This window comes from Macrobrachium nipponense, chromosome 5, assembly GCF_015104395.2.
Source record: "Macrobrachium nipponense isolate FS-2020 chromosome 5, ASM1510439v2, whole genome shotgun sequence".
NCBI lineage: Eukaryota > Metazoa > Arthropoda > Malacostraca > Decapoda > Palaemonidae > Macrobrachium > Macrobrachium nipponense.
The window spans coordinates 138,548,223-138,570,742 of NC_061107.1; the positions used below are offsets into that span (position 1 = coordinate 138,548,223).

At 44.1% G+C, this 22,520-nt stretch overlaps 1 protein-coding gene across 1 annotated transcript in view; it reads right to left on the reverse strand.

Annotated features, from left to right (window-relative positions):
• The window catches only part of LOC135215670 (N-alpha-acetyltransferase 35, NatC auxiliary subunit-like), a 739,676-nt gene that overhangs the window by 407,384 nt on the left and 309,772 nt on the right, over positions 1-22,520 (reverse strand). The gene's annotated exons all lie outside the window — the stretch shown is intronic.

Sequence of the window (22,520 nt, forward strand, 5' to 3'; positions counted from 1 at the left end):
CTCTGGGCAAAGGGAAAACGTAAAAATTCCCGTGACCGGGAAGGAAGGACCGTCAATAAAAATCCCTTCTGTAATACGAGGCGGAGGCTGCTTCTGCTCTTTAGGCCTCGCCTGAGGAAGAAAACTCAAAATTAAATCAAAAGTTTCTTGAATTCTACATCATGACATCCATTCGAGGAAACATCAATATCACACGAATCCGCGTCATCATCATCATCATCGTCAGATCCTAACTTAGAAACTTCCTCTGAAGTAAAATCCTGACGACTAGCTATCTTAGGTCTGACACTAATATCCCTCCCCCCTTCTCCTAAATAAGCGTTTGGCACTGTTACGGGGACTAACAGGGACACGTTGGGTCTGAAAAATGAATCTAAAAAGTGTGTTAGACATTCTAGTAAGGCTTCTTGAAAATTCTCTGACAGATTGTTTAAACTTATTAGCAGAAATATCTCTATCTAGACTCAGCTGTAATTTTCTTAAAATTCTGTTTCCAGGTAGTTTCCATTGCCAAAATCTTCGAATCTACATCAGAACTAACTTCACTAATTACCGGTTGTACAGGGGCAAAGCATCAATTAATTCGGAATCGGAGTCGTACGATACCGAAACCGAAGAGCCAGAATCATGAGCGCCCAACGTCAAAGAATTCGTTAGATACAGTTTTAGCAATCGATTTCTTTTTCTCCTTAACCGATCTTTTACGCTGCAAGATTGTTTGGCGTTTCATATAAGCAGTCATATCCTCGTCAGACCATGGCTTACATACGTCACAACGAGAAGTCAAGTCACAAACCTGTCCACGACAAGAACTACAAATGTCATGGGGTTCATACTCCCTGCTACTCATCCTTGTCCCACAAACCGTGGGCAGTTCTGATGTTGCTGGCAGTAAGGAAGCATCGTAATTTCTTGGTAATCCATTGTAGAATTGGTACAGGTCAGTAGTTCCGGGTCGCGCAAAAGTTCGTAATTAGATAAGAACCACAACAGAAATCAAAGTTAATTCACTATTCGTGATGTAATGCGTGAGTGGTAATTCATATAAAGTTTCATATTAACAAATAATGAAAGCTTTAAAGGCACAAAAATGTTTAAAGGAAATTTATAAAGAGCGGCCGTGATGTAAACAACACGGGCGCTCGTTAACAACTGATTTGAGGGAAGGTTTTCGTATCTGTCAACGACAGTGTTGCCAACTGGCGGACAGAATAGGAGGTAACAGGTTGCCAATGTGGTAAATTTAGGTGCGGTTTTTTTTGGGATTTAGGGCTAGATAAATTATATTAAGGTAATGTTTTATTAATAATGAAAATTTATGGCTTACTGTGTAAAAGTGATTGCTTGGTGATCGTTCGATACTCGTAAGTGCTGGATGTAAACAGACGTTTTCTTTTGGAAGCTTTTTTTTTTTTCTTTATTATTATAATTACGTAGTTAATGGTTACTTAATAATTATTTGAAATGAGTATAACATGCAATACATTTAATAAAAAAAATTGTGGAATAGATATCATTAAATATAAAATAAATCAGACTGCAACAAATACGTATTTTTTCTTTTTTTAGAATTCTTCTTCTGTTTTATATTTACGTAACGTATACGCATGTTTCATTATAGCTGTCGGTAACTCGGTATCTTCATTAGGTAAAGATAGAATACAGAATAGAAATGAATGGTTATTATACTGTTTGGTGGTTTCATTAGTAGAAGAGAGATACTAATGACAATTTATGGCTTACTGTGTGCTAGGAAAAATGATTGCTTGGTGCTCGTTCGATACTCTAAGACGGGTAAGAGCTGGATGTAACAATCGATCGGAAGGTTTGTTTTTTGTTTGTTTGTGTATTATAGTTAATGATTAATTAATAATTATTTGAAATATGTACATACTGATTATTTATACATTTTATTGGCATATTCTAAGCTTTTAGCTCTTAGGTTTAGAGTCAGAATCATAGACTAGGCTACAGTAGCAACTGCTAACATAGGCTAGGCTTATTGCTAAGGGACATATGCTAAAGTCCTAATATAGCAGTAAAAAATGGGGTTGAACATTACATGCAGTTGAATATTACTCAAGTATGTACAGTATTTTGCCTTTTTGGAGTCATATTTCTTCCGTCGTAACCCTAGAACATGTGTTTTAGGCCCGGAAATATAATTTACTGGGGCGTTTTTGGAGGGCTTGGAACGGATTAGCCATTTTACATGTAAAATGTGTTCCAAGTTACGAAAAACTCATAATACGAAGCCGTCTCGGAACGGATTAATTTCGTATCTCGAGGTACCCACTGTAAATAATTGCAAATTTAGCTAGGGTGTGGTCGATTTATAAATGTTCATGCTTTAATGTTTAAAATATGGTAGGAAAATGCATTAACGTACAGGGCATTTTTTATTTCTGCACAGAAATATGATACAAAGGCAGCTTTGGAACTGCCCTCCACGTTATCAAAGAGGTTGTTTTTTCATGTTCTCTCTTGTGAGCTGCCGCCTGCCGCTCTTCCGAAAATATAGTGTTTAAAAAAGTGCAAATTTAGTGAATGATGTGTCATTTTATAAGTGTTCTGCTTTTTATGTTTAAATGTTTATGAAAATATACATATAGGGTATTTTTTTTTTTTATATCAGAAATTATACAATAAAGGCAGCTTTTGTAACTGCCCTCCACAGTATCAGAGGATGTTTTTGAGGTTTTTTTCATGTTCGTTCTTGTCCGTCGCTGTTCCAAAAAATGCTAATTATAACTCATTTTGTTAATGAAACTTCCGCTTTTTGTTATAATGAAATTTCAGCATTTAGTTATAAGTTTTCATGCATTTGTTTAAAATGTGTATGAAAAATGTATTACAGTGGCAGTACACATGTCCATTTGAAGTCTTTTGTAACAGCCCTTAACATGATGAAGACAATAGGTTGTTCAATTGTGCCTGAATAATAAAATTTTAATTCATATATTGAATCACGTTTTTATACCAAATTATTTACAATTGTGCGTAAATTGATTTTAAAAGACAAAACTCGCGTATACATTCGATTTTGCAACACTGCATTTGTTTATTTTTCCATGGGATAGAAGTACAAAATATAACTGTGCAACTTGGTCAATTTTTTGCTTTGTTACTCGAGCAAAAAATTGAGGTACAACTGTACAAGCTCAAGATGCAGCTGCTATGTAGAAATGAATGATAAGATAAGCAGAGAAGAAAAGGTAAATACGTATGCATCTTTTCCATAATCTTTTTAAAAGTTATACATTACTTCACTGTATCCAATAATATTGTATGTAGTCTCATATTATTGTATTATATAATACCTACAGTAAATTTAAGCCAGTATTTTGCGAAGCAGCAAATGTTTTGTTTTGGCAATCAGCTGATGGCGAATATGAGCTGGTTTTCGCCATATTTAATGCAATTCTGAGCAAATTTTCTTGCTTCTAGTTAGCATAAACGAATATCTAGATACTTGACTATATGAGACAAAGTTATTTTACCTTATACGTGTTTTTAGGTGGAAATATGAATTGAATATGTCTCGTTGTGATGTGAATTACTATTTTTTTCGTTAACAGATACGTTGGCGGCATGTTTATTGCGTAAAAAAATTTTGTGATTCCGTTCGCAATTCGCTCAAAATTGCATTATGGCGAAACAAACTCGTACTCGCCATCAGCTGATTTCAAACCACAACATTGGCTGCTCCGAGGAATACTGGCTTAAATTTGCCATAGTATTCATAATACAATATGAGAATACATACAATATTATTGGATACAGTGAATTAATGTGTAACTTTTTAAAGAATTTATGGAAAAGATGCATAATTAATAAAATAATACACCATGCATTTTTCGGAACAGTGGCAGACAGAACGAACATGAAAAAACATCCCTGACAACGTGGAGAGTAGTTACATAGGCTGCCTTAATTTATATCATATTTATGTACAAAAATAAAAATACACTATACGTAGTATATTTTCATACACATTTTAAACATAAAATCTCAAATATTTAAACAATCGACACATCGATCGCTAAAATTTGCACTCTTTTTAACTATATTTTCGGAAGAGCAGCTTACAAGAACGAACATGAAAAAAAACATTGTATTTGGTAACGTGAAGGCAGTTTTCAAAAGCTGCCTTTTCATCATATTTCTGCACAGAAATAAAAGTACCCTATACATAATACATTTTCATACACATTTTAAAACTTAAAAGCCTGAACATTTATGAAATCGACACATCGATCGCTAATTTGCACTTTTTTAAACTAAATTTTTCGGAAGAGCGGCAGTCGGGGCGGCTCACAAGAAAGAACATGAAAAAACAACCTCTTTGATAACGTGAAGGGCAGTTCAAAAGCTGCCTTTGTATCATATTTCTGTGCAGGAATAAAAATACCCTATACGTAAATCCATTTCATACGCATTTTAAAATGACAATTTGTCGAAAATTGCATTTTTCCTAACTATACAAACCTGAGGTCCTTTAACAATAGGAAGTAGCTAGCGGCAGCTGGAATGGTCGTAAGCTTCGAACAAGGGGAGAAAGGTAGTTAACTTGCTTGTGTCCGACAGTCGCGCGGCCACCCAAAAATCACTTTTGCTTTTTGGCCCATGCAAAATACGCAGAGTGAGGGGTGGCATGAGGAGGGACTATATGTAAAGGACCTCAGTTTGTATATTTAGGAAAAGATGCAATTTCGACAAATTGTCATTTGTTCCGATACGAATACAAACCATTGTCCTTTAACAATAGGAAGACTCACTTCTTGGTGGGAGGAATCTGAGTCTTTTGATGAACAGACTGGTGTTCGTCCATCCCTGGAATGCCTCCCTGGTCGTAAAGAGCGAGGGAGGGATCCAAGCCTCTGTCCCGATTGATCGGGGTGTGCACCGCAGGATCAATGGTCAGACCTCTGGGACGAGGTACTAAGAGAGGAGGCAAGCGTATCTCTTCGTACCAGCAAGCAAGAAACTTGTTCCTGTTTGCAAGAGGCAACATAAAGTATGGGTTGTCTCAAGCTGGCAATCCACTTCCTCCCCCTTGTTGGAGGAAGTGGTGGATATACGCTCCTATCCCTAGTGAAAGGGAATAGGATGGCTCTGTTGAGTAGCTCACCCTGCATCTTGTCCTTATCCAGCAGGGTGACGACCGTGTCCCTCTACCCACAGGTAGAGGGGAAGAAAAAGATGGGAAGAGGAGCCAGTCACACTCTAATTCACTCATCCATTCTTACGGTCACACCAGGACTCTATGCTGTTCAGCCTGCGAGGTCTGGGTTCGCTACACAACGTGTTGAGCAGCCACCACGGGTCCAAGGAAAAAGATCCAAGGACCTGTGGGCAATATCCGAAAGGTAGAAGGAGGTGCCTGTGGTCTGGTTGGACCAGACCCCTGCCTTCAGTACCTGCGCCACGGAGAAGTTGCTTGCGGACAAAGCAGCATCTCCTTCGCATCGAAGGCGATGAAGTCCATTAGGGAGGGGATTGTGAACGACGTCGAACCGATCGTCAGGGACCGAAGGGTCTGAGTCTTCGCTACGAAGTTCGGTACGAAAATCGAGCGTCCACGGATCCCATCCCCTGGATGCTTGACTTCGCAGGAAAAGTCATGCAGTTTGTTCCTCAGAGGAAAAGAAGGGAATAGTCGCATGACCTATCCCTCTTCTCAACTTCGGTGATGTCCAGTACCCATACTGGTCTGTCCGTTAGCCACGAAGAGTCTCGCATCCTCCTATCCCCATGCAGCGAAGTTCTCGGTAGTGGATAGGGCACCGACACTCCATGGTGGGTGTCTTGATTGGTATGGGTACTGTGACAAGCTATTAAGACGAAGTAATGATTTGCTCTGTAACAACCGAACTAAGTCCACAGCGTAGTTCGTAACTGATTCGGTCGCTCTGACAGCTGCCGACTGACTGGTTCGGTTATCGGAAGTGAGGCAAGTTGTCCAAGCATTCCGAGTAAGTCATGTGGACCTTCGCCTTTAAAAGGGTTATTCCGAGAGACCAAACAAAATAATGTAGTTTGTTTGTCACCAATGTCGGACGGCGATGGTGATGATTCTCTTAAGGCATGTGCCCAACAGGCGAAAGTCAATTGCCTTCTAGAGACCGAGGTCCCTGAAGGCAGACATTCTCATAGTTGTTGAATCTCAGCTACGGAGGAAAGAAACAACACTATGTGCCGTTGAAGACGAAGGTAGATATGAATGCAAACCTACGTCTTCACAGACGAATTGAGAGAAGGATTCTCAAGATTAAGAACCTGTGATTACAAATGACTGAAAACGCTAACCGCTATTTCATTGCTGTCCGGTGAGGAGACGTCGTTGCAATGAAAGCAGGGCGCTTTTCAGTAATGAAAACACAGGGGAGAGCCGCCTGAAGAACTGCTTCTCATGGGCTGAAAACATTTGGAAGTAGAGCTGTCAGGTCGGAGAGTAGGCGATGTCTTATGACACTCTGTTAATTCGGGGTGAACAATGAACAATTGCACACCTACGAATACGAGATATTTTGAAGACAACTCAGATGTCTGCAAAATCATTTGCATTATCGCAGTGCGATGCAGCGGGAGACTAGTACAGACTTCTGTTACCGTGCGGTAAACAGAAAGATGAAAGAGTCCAAGAGATATCTCTGTTGAAAATTCTCGCAATGTCGAAGGCGATGGAATCAAGCGTCACAGCAGTAGATGGTCCTTCATTATTGCGAGAATTCCCGTTAATCAGAGACATAAGTCCATGATTGTTGGGGCAGAGACGGTTCGGTAGTCAATCAAAGCAGGGGAGAGAGAGACATAACTGACCGTGCATCTCGGAGGCCCAGCTGATACTGAGCTGCTATCAGGCAGTTCAATACGCAGTAGCTGAGCTCTCGCTGACTCATCATCCTGAGTTGCCAGGTAATCCATTCATTCCACGAAGGAATGCGTTCGGCTAGAACCACCGAGCATAACAGATATGCTCGAGCAATTATATTTAGGCGAAACGAATTTCGGTAAATACAAAAGCTGAAATGGTGTTATCGTGACAAAAGCATAAGTATAAAATATTGAAACTGGAAACTCCTGGGGGGTTGCAGGCAACCCCGAGTTGCAGTTCAATTAGAATACTTCTCGTCTAAGTCGCAATCCGTAGAGTAACTAGGATATACGCCTACCCCTCGGACAATTCAACTGCTTAGCAGAATCATGTCGCGAGGTTAATATACGTAGTATATTTGTAGGATTCTGAACAACGATCTCCATCCTAAATTCTTTTCCTTAAAGAAAACAAAATAAGGATTGGAGATCAACCACCTTCGATCTCTATCAAAGAGAGTGATGGAGAAGTCTTCCTCGAAGGAAAGCTTCAATGGTGAACAGAATACCGAAGACGATAGTTCAAGCCAAACTGGATGTTCCCGTCCGTTCTTCTCTATTCCAGGTTGGTCGCCTACTATGAGATACTCTTCTTTCAGCAGCAGTCTTCTTCCCAATGCTAGAAATTCCAGGAATTCGAGCATAGGCGAGGTTCCCGATTATCGCATAACAATTATCGGGGATTCTCGTCTCGCTCACTTTGGACCGTGGTCTCGCTGAAGTGTTTGGAGATCGTAAAAAACTCGAACACTCTGAATGCGCTAGAAATTCCGTAGAATTCTAAGCACTCTGCGAAACCCCCCCCCGAATTCGTCAAACGAAATCGGCTGGTGGTCCTCTCGATTCCCGTAGAAATCGAGGATGGGGCAGGATCCCTCCTCAACGACCGGGGCTTACGTCAGGTAGGACCCGAAGGTCCCCCCGGTAGCGCAGTCCCCAACATGGGATCCTACAGAGAAATCTCTATAGGATCCCTCCCATTTCCCTCGTAGCTGTAAGGAAAGAGGGAATGGGGGAGGAATTGGATACTCGCTCGCCTTCCCAGTGGAACTAGCAGTTGGAGAAGAGTAGGAGCAGCCATCGCCTTGCGGTGATGGCCTCTCAAAGTCTTGGGAAAACGTATCATCAGGAGAAAAAAAAACGTTTTCCCGAGGAGGGTTACGAACTCGCACTGTAGGTTAAGGGTCTGCCGCCACTGTGAACGTCGTCTGGGTGGGGCTGATCGACACTGACGAGAGAGCCGATACCGTCCTCCGACTCATTCCAGTCCTCATCGAGGTTGAAACCTCTCTGGAGGACCGAAGGGGTATTTAAATACAGTGTCCGAAGACACGTAGAAATGCCGCTGTCGCAGTAGAGGAGGTGGAAGTAGCTTGTTTGACCGGCCAGATCTGAGAGAGCCTTCTTATCCGAGACGAGAGACTCTGGTTCAAGACAGAATCGGCAAGCTCTGATCGCGGCAGGCCCACCGTCGGTTTTGGGTTCCCTCTCGGGCCCCCGCCCCAAAACGACTCGAGCCGAGAACATGGGCTCTGCTGGTTGGGAGCGGCGATCCTTCCCTGAGGTCGTTGCGCGACTGACGAATCAGCGCCATAATCTCGACAAAATTCCTCTGGATCTCGGAAGTCATAGCATCTTGCAGAGTAGGACCGTCAAGCCCCTCGAGCAAGAGCATTCCGAGAACCTCCCCCTTAAGGAGGAGGAACTGCGATAGACCCCTCTCGGATTCCTCCTGCCACTTGCGCGTACGTCCTGGTCGGTCCGAAGATCGTACCTGGTACTTACAGCGTCGTGACGGGATCGTGCGGGGCATGCCCCTCACGATCACCCAGCTGTGCCTCGCTCTTCTGGTGCAAACCGAGGAATGCAGGCCCGGGAGAGGAAGACATGACGCTCCTCTTTTGCTCGCTGGCAGAACCAGCGGGCTTGGAGGGCTGCAGGCGATCGCCAACTTGCAGGCCTAGTCGAGCCGTTTCCCAGGGAAACGGCTGGACCGAGAACAGTGGCCCCGATCTCGTGTGCAGAGGAGCTGCTGCTGGTCCCCCTATCCGCCCGGGTCCCTGTGGGAGCGGCGGTCAGGAGACCTGCAGAGACCACTGTCGCTGTGAGACCGGTGTGTGTCCTCGCAGCGCATCATGCCGCTGGTACCAGCCGAGGCTGGCACCAACGATCGAGAGGGGGGAACCTCTTCCCAGCCTCAGCCCGTGGCTGGTCAGACACTCACGTCTACCAGAGTTACCAGCTGGTCGCTGCGAGAGCGGCCGCTGGCCTGGCGAGAGTCACATGAGCGGCTCTCACCAGCTTCTGCTCCGTGCCACGGTCCTGGCACCGAGCGAACTCTGACGCAAAAATTTGGCTATACGCTCTCCCACGGGAGATCGTATACTCGGAACTTCTCGCGAACGAGAGACTGAGCCGGAACCTGGCGTAGCGGCAGCGCCACAAACACCAGGCGAGGAAGTACCGGTGGTAGTCGGTACGCCTCTGGTCCCGTCTTCTCTTCCTTGCGGAAGGGGAGACGGGCCCTGTTCCCTAAAGAGCAGGAGGACCGGCAGAAGAACCCCCGTCCCACGGGAGTGGAACGACAGCCCTTAGAAGTTCCCGAAGGAGCCTTCTTAGGGGGGAAACCCGGGTTACCAGCTGGTCGCTGCGAGAGGCGCGCTGGCCTGGCGAGAGTCACCTGAGCGGCTCTCACCAGCCTTCTGCTCCATGCCGCGGTCTTGGGTGCATGGTCTCCCGAGGGAGACCGTACACTCGGGATCTCTCACGAACGAAAGACCGAGCCGGAACCTGGCGTAGCGGCATCGCCGCTAGCACCAGCGAGGAAGTACCAGCGCCTAACCGCTACTCCTCTGGTCCCCGTCATCTCTTCCTTACGGAAGGGGAGACGGGCCCCGCTCCCGAAGGAGCAGGAGACCAGCAGAAGACCCCCCGTCCCACCGGGTGGGACGGGCCCTTAGAAGTTCCCGAAGGAGACTTCTTAGGGGGGGCCCGGGTTAGGCAGCCTTCTTGTTCTTCGGCTTATGGGCCTTAGAAGTCGAAGGGGATTAGACATTACGGCTTAGCAGCAGACGATGAAGACGACAAGATGACATCTTCCTCTTCTTTTTCCTCTTCCTCGTCAGCTCACGCAGGACAGTCGTCAGGTCCTCCATCCAGGCCGGAGCCGGGGCTATTGCCGAAGCAACACGGCCCGACTGCACCTGTCGGAAGGACCTTGGACTGGGGAAAGATACACCGTGGGCAGGACCAGCATGGACAGGCGCAGGAACCAGGAGCGACAGGTACAGCAACCAGCTCAGGAGCGGCAGAAACAGAAAGGCAGCGGCTGAGTAGATCCAGAAGGGACAGCCAAGCTAGCAGCGGGAACCACATCAGTGGCAGGTACGGCAGGCCCAGCCATCGCCTCGTAGAATCATCGGCAGCCAGCGGGAACCTGGTTACTGGCGGCTGGTCCAGGGGCGAGCTGCTGGAACAGCGGAAGTCTGGGGCAGGCAACACGAAGAACACAGGCGGCGGCGGCATACCCCCCCTCGGTACGGCGGCGACCGGCCCTAGTAGCGGCAGACGGCGTCACCGACACAGCATGGGGAGTGTAGACCAGGCGGGGGGGAGCAGCATAAGCGGCCGTGGAGGTAGTAGTGGAGACCACCCCAGCCAGACCTCACTAAACGCTGCAGCAGCCCGTGGATGCTAGGCACGCCCTGCCGCCGCAGTGGTCCATACCTGTCCAAGGTCGTCTCCCACGGATGTTAGCCCACCTGCGGTAGCACAGATAGATTAGTAAGAGGGGTTCCCTCACGCACGGGGGGAAGACATGCCCCACCCCGAACGCAAGGAAGACCCCAAATACAAAATACAACGAGGAAGCTGAGCGGGGGGCAGGAAAGAAGACGAAGAATCGGATACCAAGGGAGTCGCGGGAGAGCTTTCCGACGACTTCCTGGCAGACCTTCGCTTCCCCTACCCTGCACAGCAGTGAAAAGTAATATGAAAATGAAACAGAATACTGCACTTGCGATTCACTTCATAGAACTTAAAGGGGAAAAGATCAATTCCCGGGTAAGAGCGGAAACTTGATCCATAATAATATGATGCTATCATAAAATATATATGAAAATGAAACAATACTGCACTTGCAATTTCACTTTCACAGAAAATAAATCGTAAGGATCAATTCCCGGGTAAGAGCGGAAATTGATCCAAATTAAAATTGATGCAAATAAATAAATGAAAATGAAAAGAATACTGCGATTGCGAATCCACTTTCATTGCATTCTATCATACAAAATAAGAGGCTCATGCCGAGCGCAATCACGCTCTCGGCAACGAACGCACAGGGCAAAAATATAATGAAAAGAGTACTTACATTTTTCAATTACACACTTTCGCCCAAAATACACGACTCGGCGCGAGCGCGCCTGCCCTCAGCACCGAGACATAATTCAAGGGTTCAATTCATGAAAGGAGAGGAAATCGCCGCATCTACGGCGATAGCTCCATGTTGGTTCATAATTAAGTAATGAAAATGAAAACAGTGTACTTACAGTTTCATTTTCAAGTCAAACAAACCATTAGTAGAAAAACATAATATAAACAAAGAAACATACGACGATGAAGCGGGCAGAGAGCGATGACGAACACGTCCTTCACACCCGCGGCCGAAAGCAAAAGTGATTTGTTTACCTCCCAGTCGGACAAGCAGTTAACTACCGTTCTCCCCTTGTTCGAAGCTTACGACGGTTCCAGCTGCCGCTAGCTACTTCCTATTGTTAAAGGACCGATGGTTTGTATTACGTATCGGAACAACATAAAAGCATGAACATTTATAATCGACATCCATAGCTAAATTTGCACTTATGAAACTCATTATTTTTGGCATAGAACTCCATAAAGTTTGTTAATATAATTTACATAACCTTTATGGTCTGAACAGCATTTCTACAAATGTATGAACTCGTTAGACAACGGCGCTAGCAGCGCTGTTAACTGAAAATTGTGCCGTAAAAATACCTTAAAATTACTTATTTTTTTAATCAATATTTTTGACGACAGCCGTAAAACCGATTCGCCGCTGAGCGATTGCGCTGTTAACCGCGGGCTGCCTGTACTATAATGCACTACACAGTACTGCTGTACAGTAAATTCTATAGTACTATACTGCATAAATATAATTTTACTTATTGCGCCATTGCGGGATTACAGCGCCGTTTGACTGGTCTACGGCGGCGCTGTTAACTGGTCTAGTATTCCGAAAGGAGGAGTGCGGCAGCCGTCGGCTTTAAAATCGCTTGGCATCGGTGGCCAGGAACGGAACCCCTGCTGCTAACCAAGGGCCGCCTGTTAAGGCTGTTGCGTTATCAGCGGAGGTGCTGTTAAGCGAAAACTGTCACTAACTGAAACTCTGCGATTTATGATGCCATAACTATTATTGGCACCTTATGAGCCGATAACCGGAACTCAGCCCATTATGTATGTTGTCATAAATTGCCAATTTCATGGCACTAGATGAGTGCCATAAAAATGGATTGCCGATAACCAGGACCGCCTGTACATAAATTTACCAAGAACGAAGATGCAGTAACATTTTTAGTTTTATACATGTTTTTTCTAACATTTCTTGCCCAAAATTACATTTGTAACTGACATACTATCATAAAAGATAAGAACTAAAACCAACAGCAACCCCCTTAGTATATTTACGAGTAAATTTATAAAAAGACTTCATGTGAAGTTAAGATCACAACTAAGCTCCTGAGCCATTCAATGTTTCATCTTAGCCAGTCTAAAAGTTGCAATTGGTGAATTTATGGGCTATAGAAGTAATGACACCTCTTTCCCATCCAATTCCCCCAAATCGATGGTGCATATTATTGTTACTCACCATGAGTGAAACATCTGCCACCCAAAACCGGTAGTACTTATGTGAGGGTATTCGTCCATTAAGGGTTAAGAAGAACATGGCGTTTTTTTTTACATAAGTCTCGAAAGGATTTTTTTTTTTTTTTTTTTTTTTTTTTTTTTTTTTTTTTTTTTTTTTTTTTTTTGATTTTTTTTTTTTTTTTTTTTTTTTTTTTTTTTTTTTTTTTTTTTTTTGTTTTTTTTTTACAGAACTCCACAAATTACTAAACTGCTCTCTAATCTTCTGTGTCCATTGTAGGTAATATCTGAGGGCTCTTCATGGGTACAGGGATCTTTCCTCCTCCTCCATTCCTAGAACATCTGTTAAATTTTTTATCGCAAAAGAACATGGCCAAGGCTGTGATGGGCTTTCGTTCTTTGCCTGAAAATCCAGGGAGAAGGAACATACCACATCTCCCTGAGAGAAGGCTATCCTCTTTCTCTATACCTTGAAGTTCACTGACCTCCTCTTCACTGTGGCAAAGAGCCACCGTGGAAAAACAATCTTCCGATTCAAGTCTCTTAGGAACAAAGATCAGAGAGGTTCGAAACATGAACTCAACAACCACTTAAGGACACAACGTCCTACCAGATACATCAATATCTCTATGATGGAAAACAGAGTTTAACATTATACGCAATATATCCCTTTATAGAAAGCACAGAGAGGCCTCTCAAAGACTAAGTAAAGGAGGAAATCTGCTATTTGAGCAATAGTGGTTCGAGAAGACGAAATACCGTCTTCTACACCACTGTCTGAATACTGACCACTTTGCCTGATACACTTTGTAGGAGGAATCACGACTGCATCTAGCAAACGACTCCGCCGCTGACTTGATTGAAAATTATTTTGCTTGGATGAGCTTACTGACAGTCGAAAGTCTGTCAGTTAGGTATTGTTTGTAAAACCTCATATATTTATAACAGTGATAAAATCAATGCAACCTGTTTTAAGTTCTTTTTACTTTAATGGAATGCTGTCCTGCAGCGTAGATGTCTGCTTCTGCCAGAAATTTCTATCTTTTAGATAGAGTTGTTTGTGCTGGTAGGTTTCTGTTTCCTAATACATAGTAGCAGACTAGCAGTTATGACTTGGACCATTGACAGATGGTCTCTTGTTTTTATGTATGCAACTTAAGAAGTAGTTACATAGCTATAGTTTCTAAAACCGTCGGCAGCTAGAATTTTTTAAATTCGCGGAAGCGCTAGTTTGTTTTTGGTCAGGTGATACCTCCGCCCACTATTGGGGGAGTGAGGAACCAACACCATCCGAAAATCAGTTGTTTCTGCCAGCTGGTACTGTCAACACAGTTTCAGTAGTCAGTGGAATTTTTGGAATTCTTTGCTGTCACTCATTGTTGGAGTTATTTGGTGAAGCACGTACTCTGAATATTGGAAGTTTTGTTTTCGGTGATAGCTATTTAGGAATTGAAATAGTTTTAAATATTTTTGTACCGAAATTCACTAGTTTTGAATTGGTCTACATAATGTCAGACACTATTTCATCTGGGATTAGGTATTGTAGTAGAGGCTGCAATACTAGGATCGCTTAAGTGGGTAATGATCCACATTCAGTTTGCACAGGTTGTAGGGTACAGACTTGTACATCAGATCAAACTTGTGGGGAGCGTATTAATTGGGATCAAAGAACTTGGAAGATCTTGACTAGTTACACAAATAAGTTAGAGAGAGATAAAAAGAGAAAAGCAACTTCTAGAACTAAAGCAAAAAGCTTAATTAGTCAGGAATTGTCAAATGATTTTCGTCTCTTTCTGAACCTTCCCCTCCACCTGTCATTCCCAGTCCTACTCTTGGCTCTCTCACACCCATATCCGATGTTGTGGCCAATTTAGAGGCAAGAGTCGATCCGAAATTTTCTATCATGCTCCAAGCAATGGAGAAATTAGGAGCGTCCATGAAAACCCTAATGGACAAGGTAAGTGGTGAAGTGAGTGCAAGTGTAAGTGTGGTGGAGGAGATGGCTGTTCGGCCCACTGATTCTCCTAGGCAAAGGTTCCTGTCAAACTCCCCAGAACCTGGGAGGAGGCATACTGGTAGCCCAAGGGAGGTTAGTGGGGTCTGCCCACGAGCAGTCGCCCCCTCAGGCGATTCTGTTGACAAATCCCATATTTCAACAGAGCGCCATTGGAAAGGCATCTCTAAATGAGTACCGCTGTCGTCTAGTGCTTCCAGCTCCGGGGAGTCCTCTCCCACGCGCCAGTGGCGATTCCATGACGAGTTCCGTCCATTGAAAAGGAGGGCTCCCTCTCCAGTCCCCTGTAAAAAGGCTAGCCCTGTATGGAAAGAACAGCCTTCATGTAGTTTTTGGGACTCTCCAGAGAGATTCTCTCTCAGGATACGGCAGGAGAGGGACATCGTAGTGAGAGGATCACATCCTCTAAGTAGAAGTCGTCATCGAGAAAGTCTTCCTCTAGCAGACATTCAGAGGTGAAGAGTACAGGAAAGAGTAGACTTCCGGAGATGCCTTCAGCACCGGTCTGCACCTGTAATACTGAAGGACAGGTAGGACTACCATTAGTCCCTCCTGTAATTCGGAGACTCCTGGGAGACATCTTCAGCATTCGAGTATGAGAACCCGCCAACTCCCGAGCGACCATCGGCGCCACAGTTTGCCCACACGCCAGAGCAGCCTGTGGCGCCCGGAACTTCCGCGGCGACGCTAGAACAACTTTTGGCTCCCGAGCGTCCATTGGCACCCAATAATACAGTTGCAACCGAGCATCCACTAGCACCTGAGAATTCACGAGCACCTGAGCGTCCAAGAGCGCCCACTAGAGCCCGAGCATCCACAGGTATATATGCAACCAAGTGCACAGAGAGACCAGTCTGAAGCACTCGGACAGTCTATGTCATCAATTTCAGCTTCGGGCCTACCGACAGGACTTCAGGTGATGGCTGCTCCCGATCCTTCTCTGTCAGCCATCCAGAATAAGTTAGACAGCAGTTTGGGCTTTATTCATTCTGCGCGGCGCCCCCACCCAACCTGTAGAGACCTTATCACCTATTCTTCAGCCGAAGAAGAGAGGAAAGAGAGGAGGATAAAGTCTTCTCTCACTGCCTACAAGGCCTTGCTTTTTTACTTTGTAGACAATTTTTCAGATTCATTCTCACCAGTAACCCCCACGTCTCCAGTGCCTTCTTACATGAGGGACAACCAGGAAGACTCCAGGAAACTACCGAAACTAGTACGTACTGTCCTTTTCGGCTCGCAAAGTGTTAAAGGAAATTAACCTTTGGCTTGAGGATAAGAGGGATCAAGGCAAGGTCGACTTCTGCTTCCCTCCTTCTCATCTTTCATTTAGGAGACGCTTGTGTTACGAAACCGGAGAAACTCTCTCTTTGGGTGTGTCTGCTTCCGCCCAGGGAGACTTCTCCGCGCTTACTGACTCAGCAAGAAGATCGGCTTTCAACTCGGCCAAGATAATGTTTACGGCATCAGAATTAGACCACCTCATTAAAAATATCTTTAAGGTATTCGAAGTTTCTAGTTACCTGGACTGGACAGTAGGAGCCTTGGGATGTAAACTGAAGAGCTATTCAATGTTGAATGAGGAAGCTTTTACAGACATTTCGGAGTGATCTCCTGTTTAGATAAGGGGATTAGAGACAGTTCCGCAGAACTAGCCTCTCTCTTCATGTTAGGTATCCTAAAGAAGAGAGAAATATGGTGTTCTTTTACACCCAAGTGAGTATCTCGTACCCAAAAGTCTGCCTTGTTGTATTCGCCCTTGGATAAGAAGCACCTGTTTCCAGAAGAGACAGTAGTGCTAGTTGCCTCCGAATTGCAGAAGAAAGCAATACAGGATCTTCTCTCGCAATCCACTAAACAGACTAGAGAAAATATCCCTAGTGTACGCCCCTCGCCAGCCAGCCGAGGACAATCCTTTCGGGGCAGGGGATTCGGTAGGTATTTTCCAAGATCAAGGGGCAGAAAATGTTTCACCCTTAAATCAATTAAAAAATCCTCAACCAACCCCTCGACCAAGAAGTAGTGTATCAGTCCTTTGTGCGCCAGTAGGAGCGAGGCTCCACCAGTTTTGGGAAGAATGGGAAGCAAGAGGGGCGGAACCTTGGGATCGGATACGATATTCCGTTCAAGAGAAAGCCACCGTTATCAGGCTCTCCGATAGCTTTGACAGCTTACTCAGAAAATTCAAAGAAGTTCATTGCCCTTTCGGAAGAGGTTTCGTCTCTCTTGCAAAAGAAAGCATTAGAGTTAGTAGAGGAGCCACTAACACCAGGGTTTTACAATCGTCTGTTCGTTGTCCCCAAGTCATCGGGGGGATGGAGACCCGTATTGGACGTAAGCCACTCTGACCTTTATGTGCAAAAGACAAAGTTCAAGATGGAGACGAATCAGTCTGTCCTTTCATCAACCATCAAGGGGATTGGATGATCTCCATCGATATGGAGGACGCATATTTTCACATCTCAATACCCAAAACAAAATCAAAGAGGTTTCTGCGTTTTGTCTTCGGGGACAAAATATACCAGTTCAGAGTGCTGTGTTTCGGGCTTTCAACGCACACAAGTGTTCACCCAGTGCTAGCTCCCATTGCGAAATGGTTACATCTAGTCGGGATAAGGATATCCTGGTCACAGAGGAGAGGTGCACGGAGGACCTTCAGAAAACCCTGACTTTAGCTCAGGATCTAGGACTGTTAATAAACAGACGAAAGTCGCAGTCACTTCCCAGTCAGGAATTAGTCTATTTGGGGATGAGGATCAACTCAGTGAGTTTTCGGGCTTTTCCATCCCCACAAAGAATCGAGTCGTGCCTACAGAAGGTAGAGAAATTTCTAGTTCTCCAAGAATGCTCTGCAAAGGAATGGATGAATCGTCTTTTGGCACTCTATCCTCAATCGAACAGTTCGTGACACTAGGGAGACTGCATATGAGGAACCTACAGTTCTTCCTCAGAGCGAATTGGAACAGAAAGAAGTTTCCGGAATCTTTTGTGTTCCCTATCACACAGGAAATAAAGGAGGACCTGCAATGGTGGAAGTTAAGTGACAAACTTGCAGAAGGGAGATCCCTCCTCCCGCAGAGCCCCAACCTAGTGTTCTTTTCAGACGCATCAGATCAAGGTTGGGGAGCGATTCTGGGGGAAAAGGAAGTAGTGTCAGGCGTTTGGAATGCAGAAAAAAAACAGTGGCATATAAATCGGAAGAAACTGACCGCCATCCACTGGGGATTGCTGAAGTTCGCAACAAAGTACAGTGGACCCTCTGTATTCGTGTTCTCCAGATTTGTGGACTCACACATTCGCGGATTTCACTCAGGAACATATCCCCGCATTATTCACGGAAAATTCGCACATTCGCTGTATTTTTCTATGAGAAATATCAACAAATTCCTGGGTTTTTTTTATCAATTTCATCATAAAATGCACTTTTTGTGATAAAACTATTAAAAAACCAAGTATGAATATTTTTAGTGGGTTTTTCTTGAGTTTTAACTAACAAAATAGGCTGTTTTTAACATTTTTATAGGGGTTCCAAACATTCGCGAGTTCTAACTATTCATGGAGGGGGGGGGCGTCTGGTAAGCATCCCCGCAAATACAGGGGGACCACTGTAGTGGCGATACACTCGGACAGCACTCTCCTACATAAAGAAACAAGGAGGGACACACTCATTTTCTCTTTGCGAGACGGCAAGGAGCCTGCTGTTATGGGCAAATTGGAATCATACCATTTTAATTCCGAGGTTCGTTCAGGAAAACTCAAGTTCTCGCAGACGAACTGAGCCCCAGGAGGCAAGTACTTAACACCGGAAATGATGATGAACCCAGTGGTATGCCTCGAATTGTGGAAACTCTGGGGGAAACCTATGATAGATCTGTTTGCCACAGCAAGAAACCATCGTCTCCCCCTTTACTGTTCACCAGCACCAGACCCGAAAGCATGGTCAACAGATGCGATGCTTTTGGACTGGTCGAACAAGGACTTGTACGCTTTTCCTCCATTCAAGATGGTGAGAGAAGTCAACAAATTCGGAACGCATCACAACGTTTCGATGACTCTCATTGCTCCATTCTGGCCAGCACAGGAATGGTTTCCAGATCTTTTAGATCTTCTAGTGGATTGGCCAAGGTTACTTCCTCAGAGAACAGATCTACTCAGACAACCCCACTTCAGGAGGTTCCATCAAGGACTATCCACTCTGTCTCTAACCACTTACAGACTGTCCGACAACTCTTACGAGCGAAGGGGTTTTCAAGACAAGCGGCGAGAGCTATTGAGCAGTGCAGAAGGGAATCTTCAAGTAAAGTCTATCGGGCAAAGTGGGCTGTGTTTAGAGCCTGGTGTAAAGAGCATAATGTTTCGTCTTCTAAATAAACTATAACAGAAATAGCAGATTTTCTTTTATATTTGAGAACAGATAGGAATCTGTCTACTGCGACTATCAAAGGCTATAAGGCGATGTTGGGTTCTGTTTTCAAGCACAGAGGATTGGAAGTGGCGTCAAATAGAGATCTTGCTGATCTCATTAAGTCCTTCGATATAGAAAAACCCAAAGGTTCGAAGATATTATCTTGGAACCTAGATGCAGTACTTAAGTGGCTGTCAAAAACTCCGTGTGAGCCGTTGCAAAGAGCATCGTTGAGAGATTTGACGAGAAAGACCTTATTCCTAGTAGCCCTGTCTACAGCTAAAAGAGTGAGTGAAATAAATGCCATGGATAAGAGAATAGGCTTTGCACAGGGTAATGCGGTTTGCGCATTAACCTTGGGGTTTTTGGCAAAAAACCAGATCCCGTCCAAACCGTGGCCTCGTTCGTTCAGTATCAAAATCCTCACGGACTTGGTAGGACCGGAAGAAGAAGAGAGGTTACTCTGCCTGGTCAGAGCTCTGAAATGTTATTAACAAAGGACAGAAAAAATTAGGGGCCTGTCCGATCATTTATGGTGTTCAGTAAGGAATCTGGCACGCCTGATGTCTAAAAACGCCCTGACGTTCTTCTTACGTAGGGTAATTGTAGATGCTCATTCACAAGTGAAAGAAACTGACCTTAATAAACTTAAAGTGAAAGCTCACGAGGTAAGAGCAGTGGCAACCTCTCTCTCATTTAAATACAATCTCTCTTTGGACTCGATTATTCAAGCAACGTACTGGAAATGTAAATCAGTGTTCGCCTCGCAGTACTTGCGATATTGAAACAGTATATGAAAATTGCAGTACCCTGGGTTCGTATTTAGCGGCGGGCACAACATTGGGTAAGGGTGTGTAGGAAGTCATACCTTCTAGCCTATTTCTTCTTCGCCTTGAAACGAGGTTGTGAGTTGTTTTTTTAGGGGAGCCTGGAGGTACTATGGAAGTACTAGGAGTACCCTTCAGTCAAGTGTAGAGTTGGGTATGAATTTTATGGTTAAGGTTGAGGTGATATGTTTTTTACTCTGGTAACATTTGGTTATTTGGTACTGCGCCCTGGGCAGGGGCATCCTTTGGTTGACCATGTTAGCCACGGACATTCCTTAGCTGCATGAGTCCCACTGTTTAGAGGAAGAGCCATGGCTATACCGCCACATCCCTATGAGTTAAGACGAGCGACTTCCAGAGGCAGTAATCAACTGTTCAGCTCTCTTAACAGGTAAGGAACCAACAAGCATCCGCATGGATATTAGCACTAAATATATATTTTGTATTTATTAAATTTTAAAAAGTTATGAGCATATCCATGGATCCCACTTCCTACAATGTGGGATTCAGCTATTTAACTACTTGCTAAGTCGCATACATAAAAATGACTTTTTTATGAAAAAATAAGATTTTATTTATACTTACCAAGTACGTAGTTACATGATCAAAGCCCGCCCTCCTCCCCTCACATGGATAATAGGGCATAAACAACTGATTTTCGGATGGTGTTGGTTCCTCACTCCCCCGATAGTGGGCGGGGGGTATCACCTGACCAAAACAAACTAACGCTTCCGCGAATTTCAAAAATTCTAGCTGCCGACGGTTTTAAAAACTATAGCTATGTAACTACTTGGTAAGTATACATAAAATCTTATTTTATCATAAAAAGGTAATATTTCAACATAACAGAGCTCTTTCACATTCACAATTGATCCATGATCCCCTTTATCTGCTGCTTAGGGCAACCAGAATCACTGAACAGCAGCACCAATGTGCAGTAAATGTGCCTCGCTGTCGAACTTCTCAGTTCCAGAGAGCCTTTATTTCTCACACCATTGGACTGCGGAACAGCCTCCCAGATGTCGTGCAATAGGAACTTCAGAAGTTCATGCGAAGATGCAATGCATTACTACCCTAATAGTACTATTCTTCTTACGTTTTAATATGTATTTATCGATTTATTTGATAATTGTTTTCTTTTCACCCTTAATTCTTCCTAATGAACACCATATTCTTTGGAAGCTTGAATTTCAAGTCAATGGCTGCTGTGGGCTTGTTCCATAAGAATAGGTTTAATCTACTGAGTAATAATAATAATATTACGTAAAAGTAGACGAAGACCCAGAAATATACAGAGACAGGAGAATGACAAACAGAACAGAGGAATGGCACAACAAACCACTGCATGGACAATACATGAGACAGACTAATGAACTAGCCAGCGATGACACATGGCAATGGCTACAGAGGGGAGAGCTCAAGAAGGAAACTGAAGGAATGATAACAGCGGCACAAGATCAGGCCCTAAGAACCAGATATGTTCAAAGAACGATAGACGGAAATAACACCTCTCCCATATGTAAGAAGTGCAATACGAAAAATGAAACCATAAACCACATAGCAAGCGAATGTCCGGCACTTTCACAGAACCAGTACAAAAACAGGCATGATTCAGTGGCAAAAGCCCTCCACTGGAGCCTGAGCAAGAAACATCAGCTACCTTGCAGTAATAAGTGGTACGAGCACCAACCTGAAGGAGTGATAAAAAACGATCAGGCAAAGATCTTCTGGGACTATGGTATCAGAACAGATAGGGTGATACATGCAAATAGACCAGACGTGACGTTAATTGGCAAAATCAAGAAGAAAGTATCACTCATTGAAGTCGCAATACCATGGGACACCAGAGTTGAAGAGAAAGAGAGGGAAAAAATGGATAAGTATCAAGACCTGAAAATAGAAATAAGAAGGAAATGGGATATGCCAGTGGAAATTGTACCCATAATCATAGGAACACTAGGCACGATCCCAAGATCCCTGAAAAGGAATCTAGAAAAACTAGAGGCTGAGGTAGCTCCAGGACTCATGCAGAAGAGTGTGATCCTAGAAACGGTGCGCATAGTAAGAAAAGTGATGGACTCCTAAGAAGGCAGGATGCAAACCAGAACCCCACACTATAAATACCACCCAGTCGAATTGGAGGACTGTGATAGAGCAAAAAAAATTAAAAAATAAAATAATAATAATATAAAATCTTAAAAGAGAAGAATACCAACCTGAAAATACCAGCAAATGCCTTTGACCTTCTGTTTTTGTCAAACTCCTTCCAGTGCAAAAGAGAACAGGCACCACACTTGCAGGAAACACTACTATATGAGGACATGAGGCTGCAAAACACCCACTTAATCCTTCACACATTCTGCTGCCTGCTGATCTTTCTTATACAAATTTAAGTTGATCAAAATACAAACCCATTCATACAATAAAAAACTGATAGTATCTTTAATTTGACTTCCATTCATAATGTAACAAAGCATATTAACTTGACCACAGCCCCCTCAAAATTGTGCTGGTGTAAACC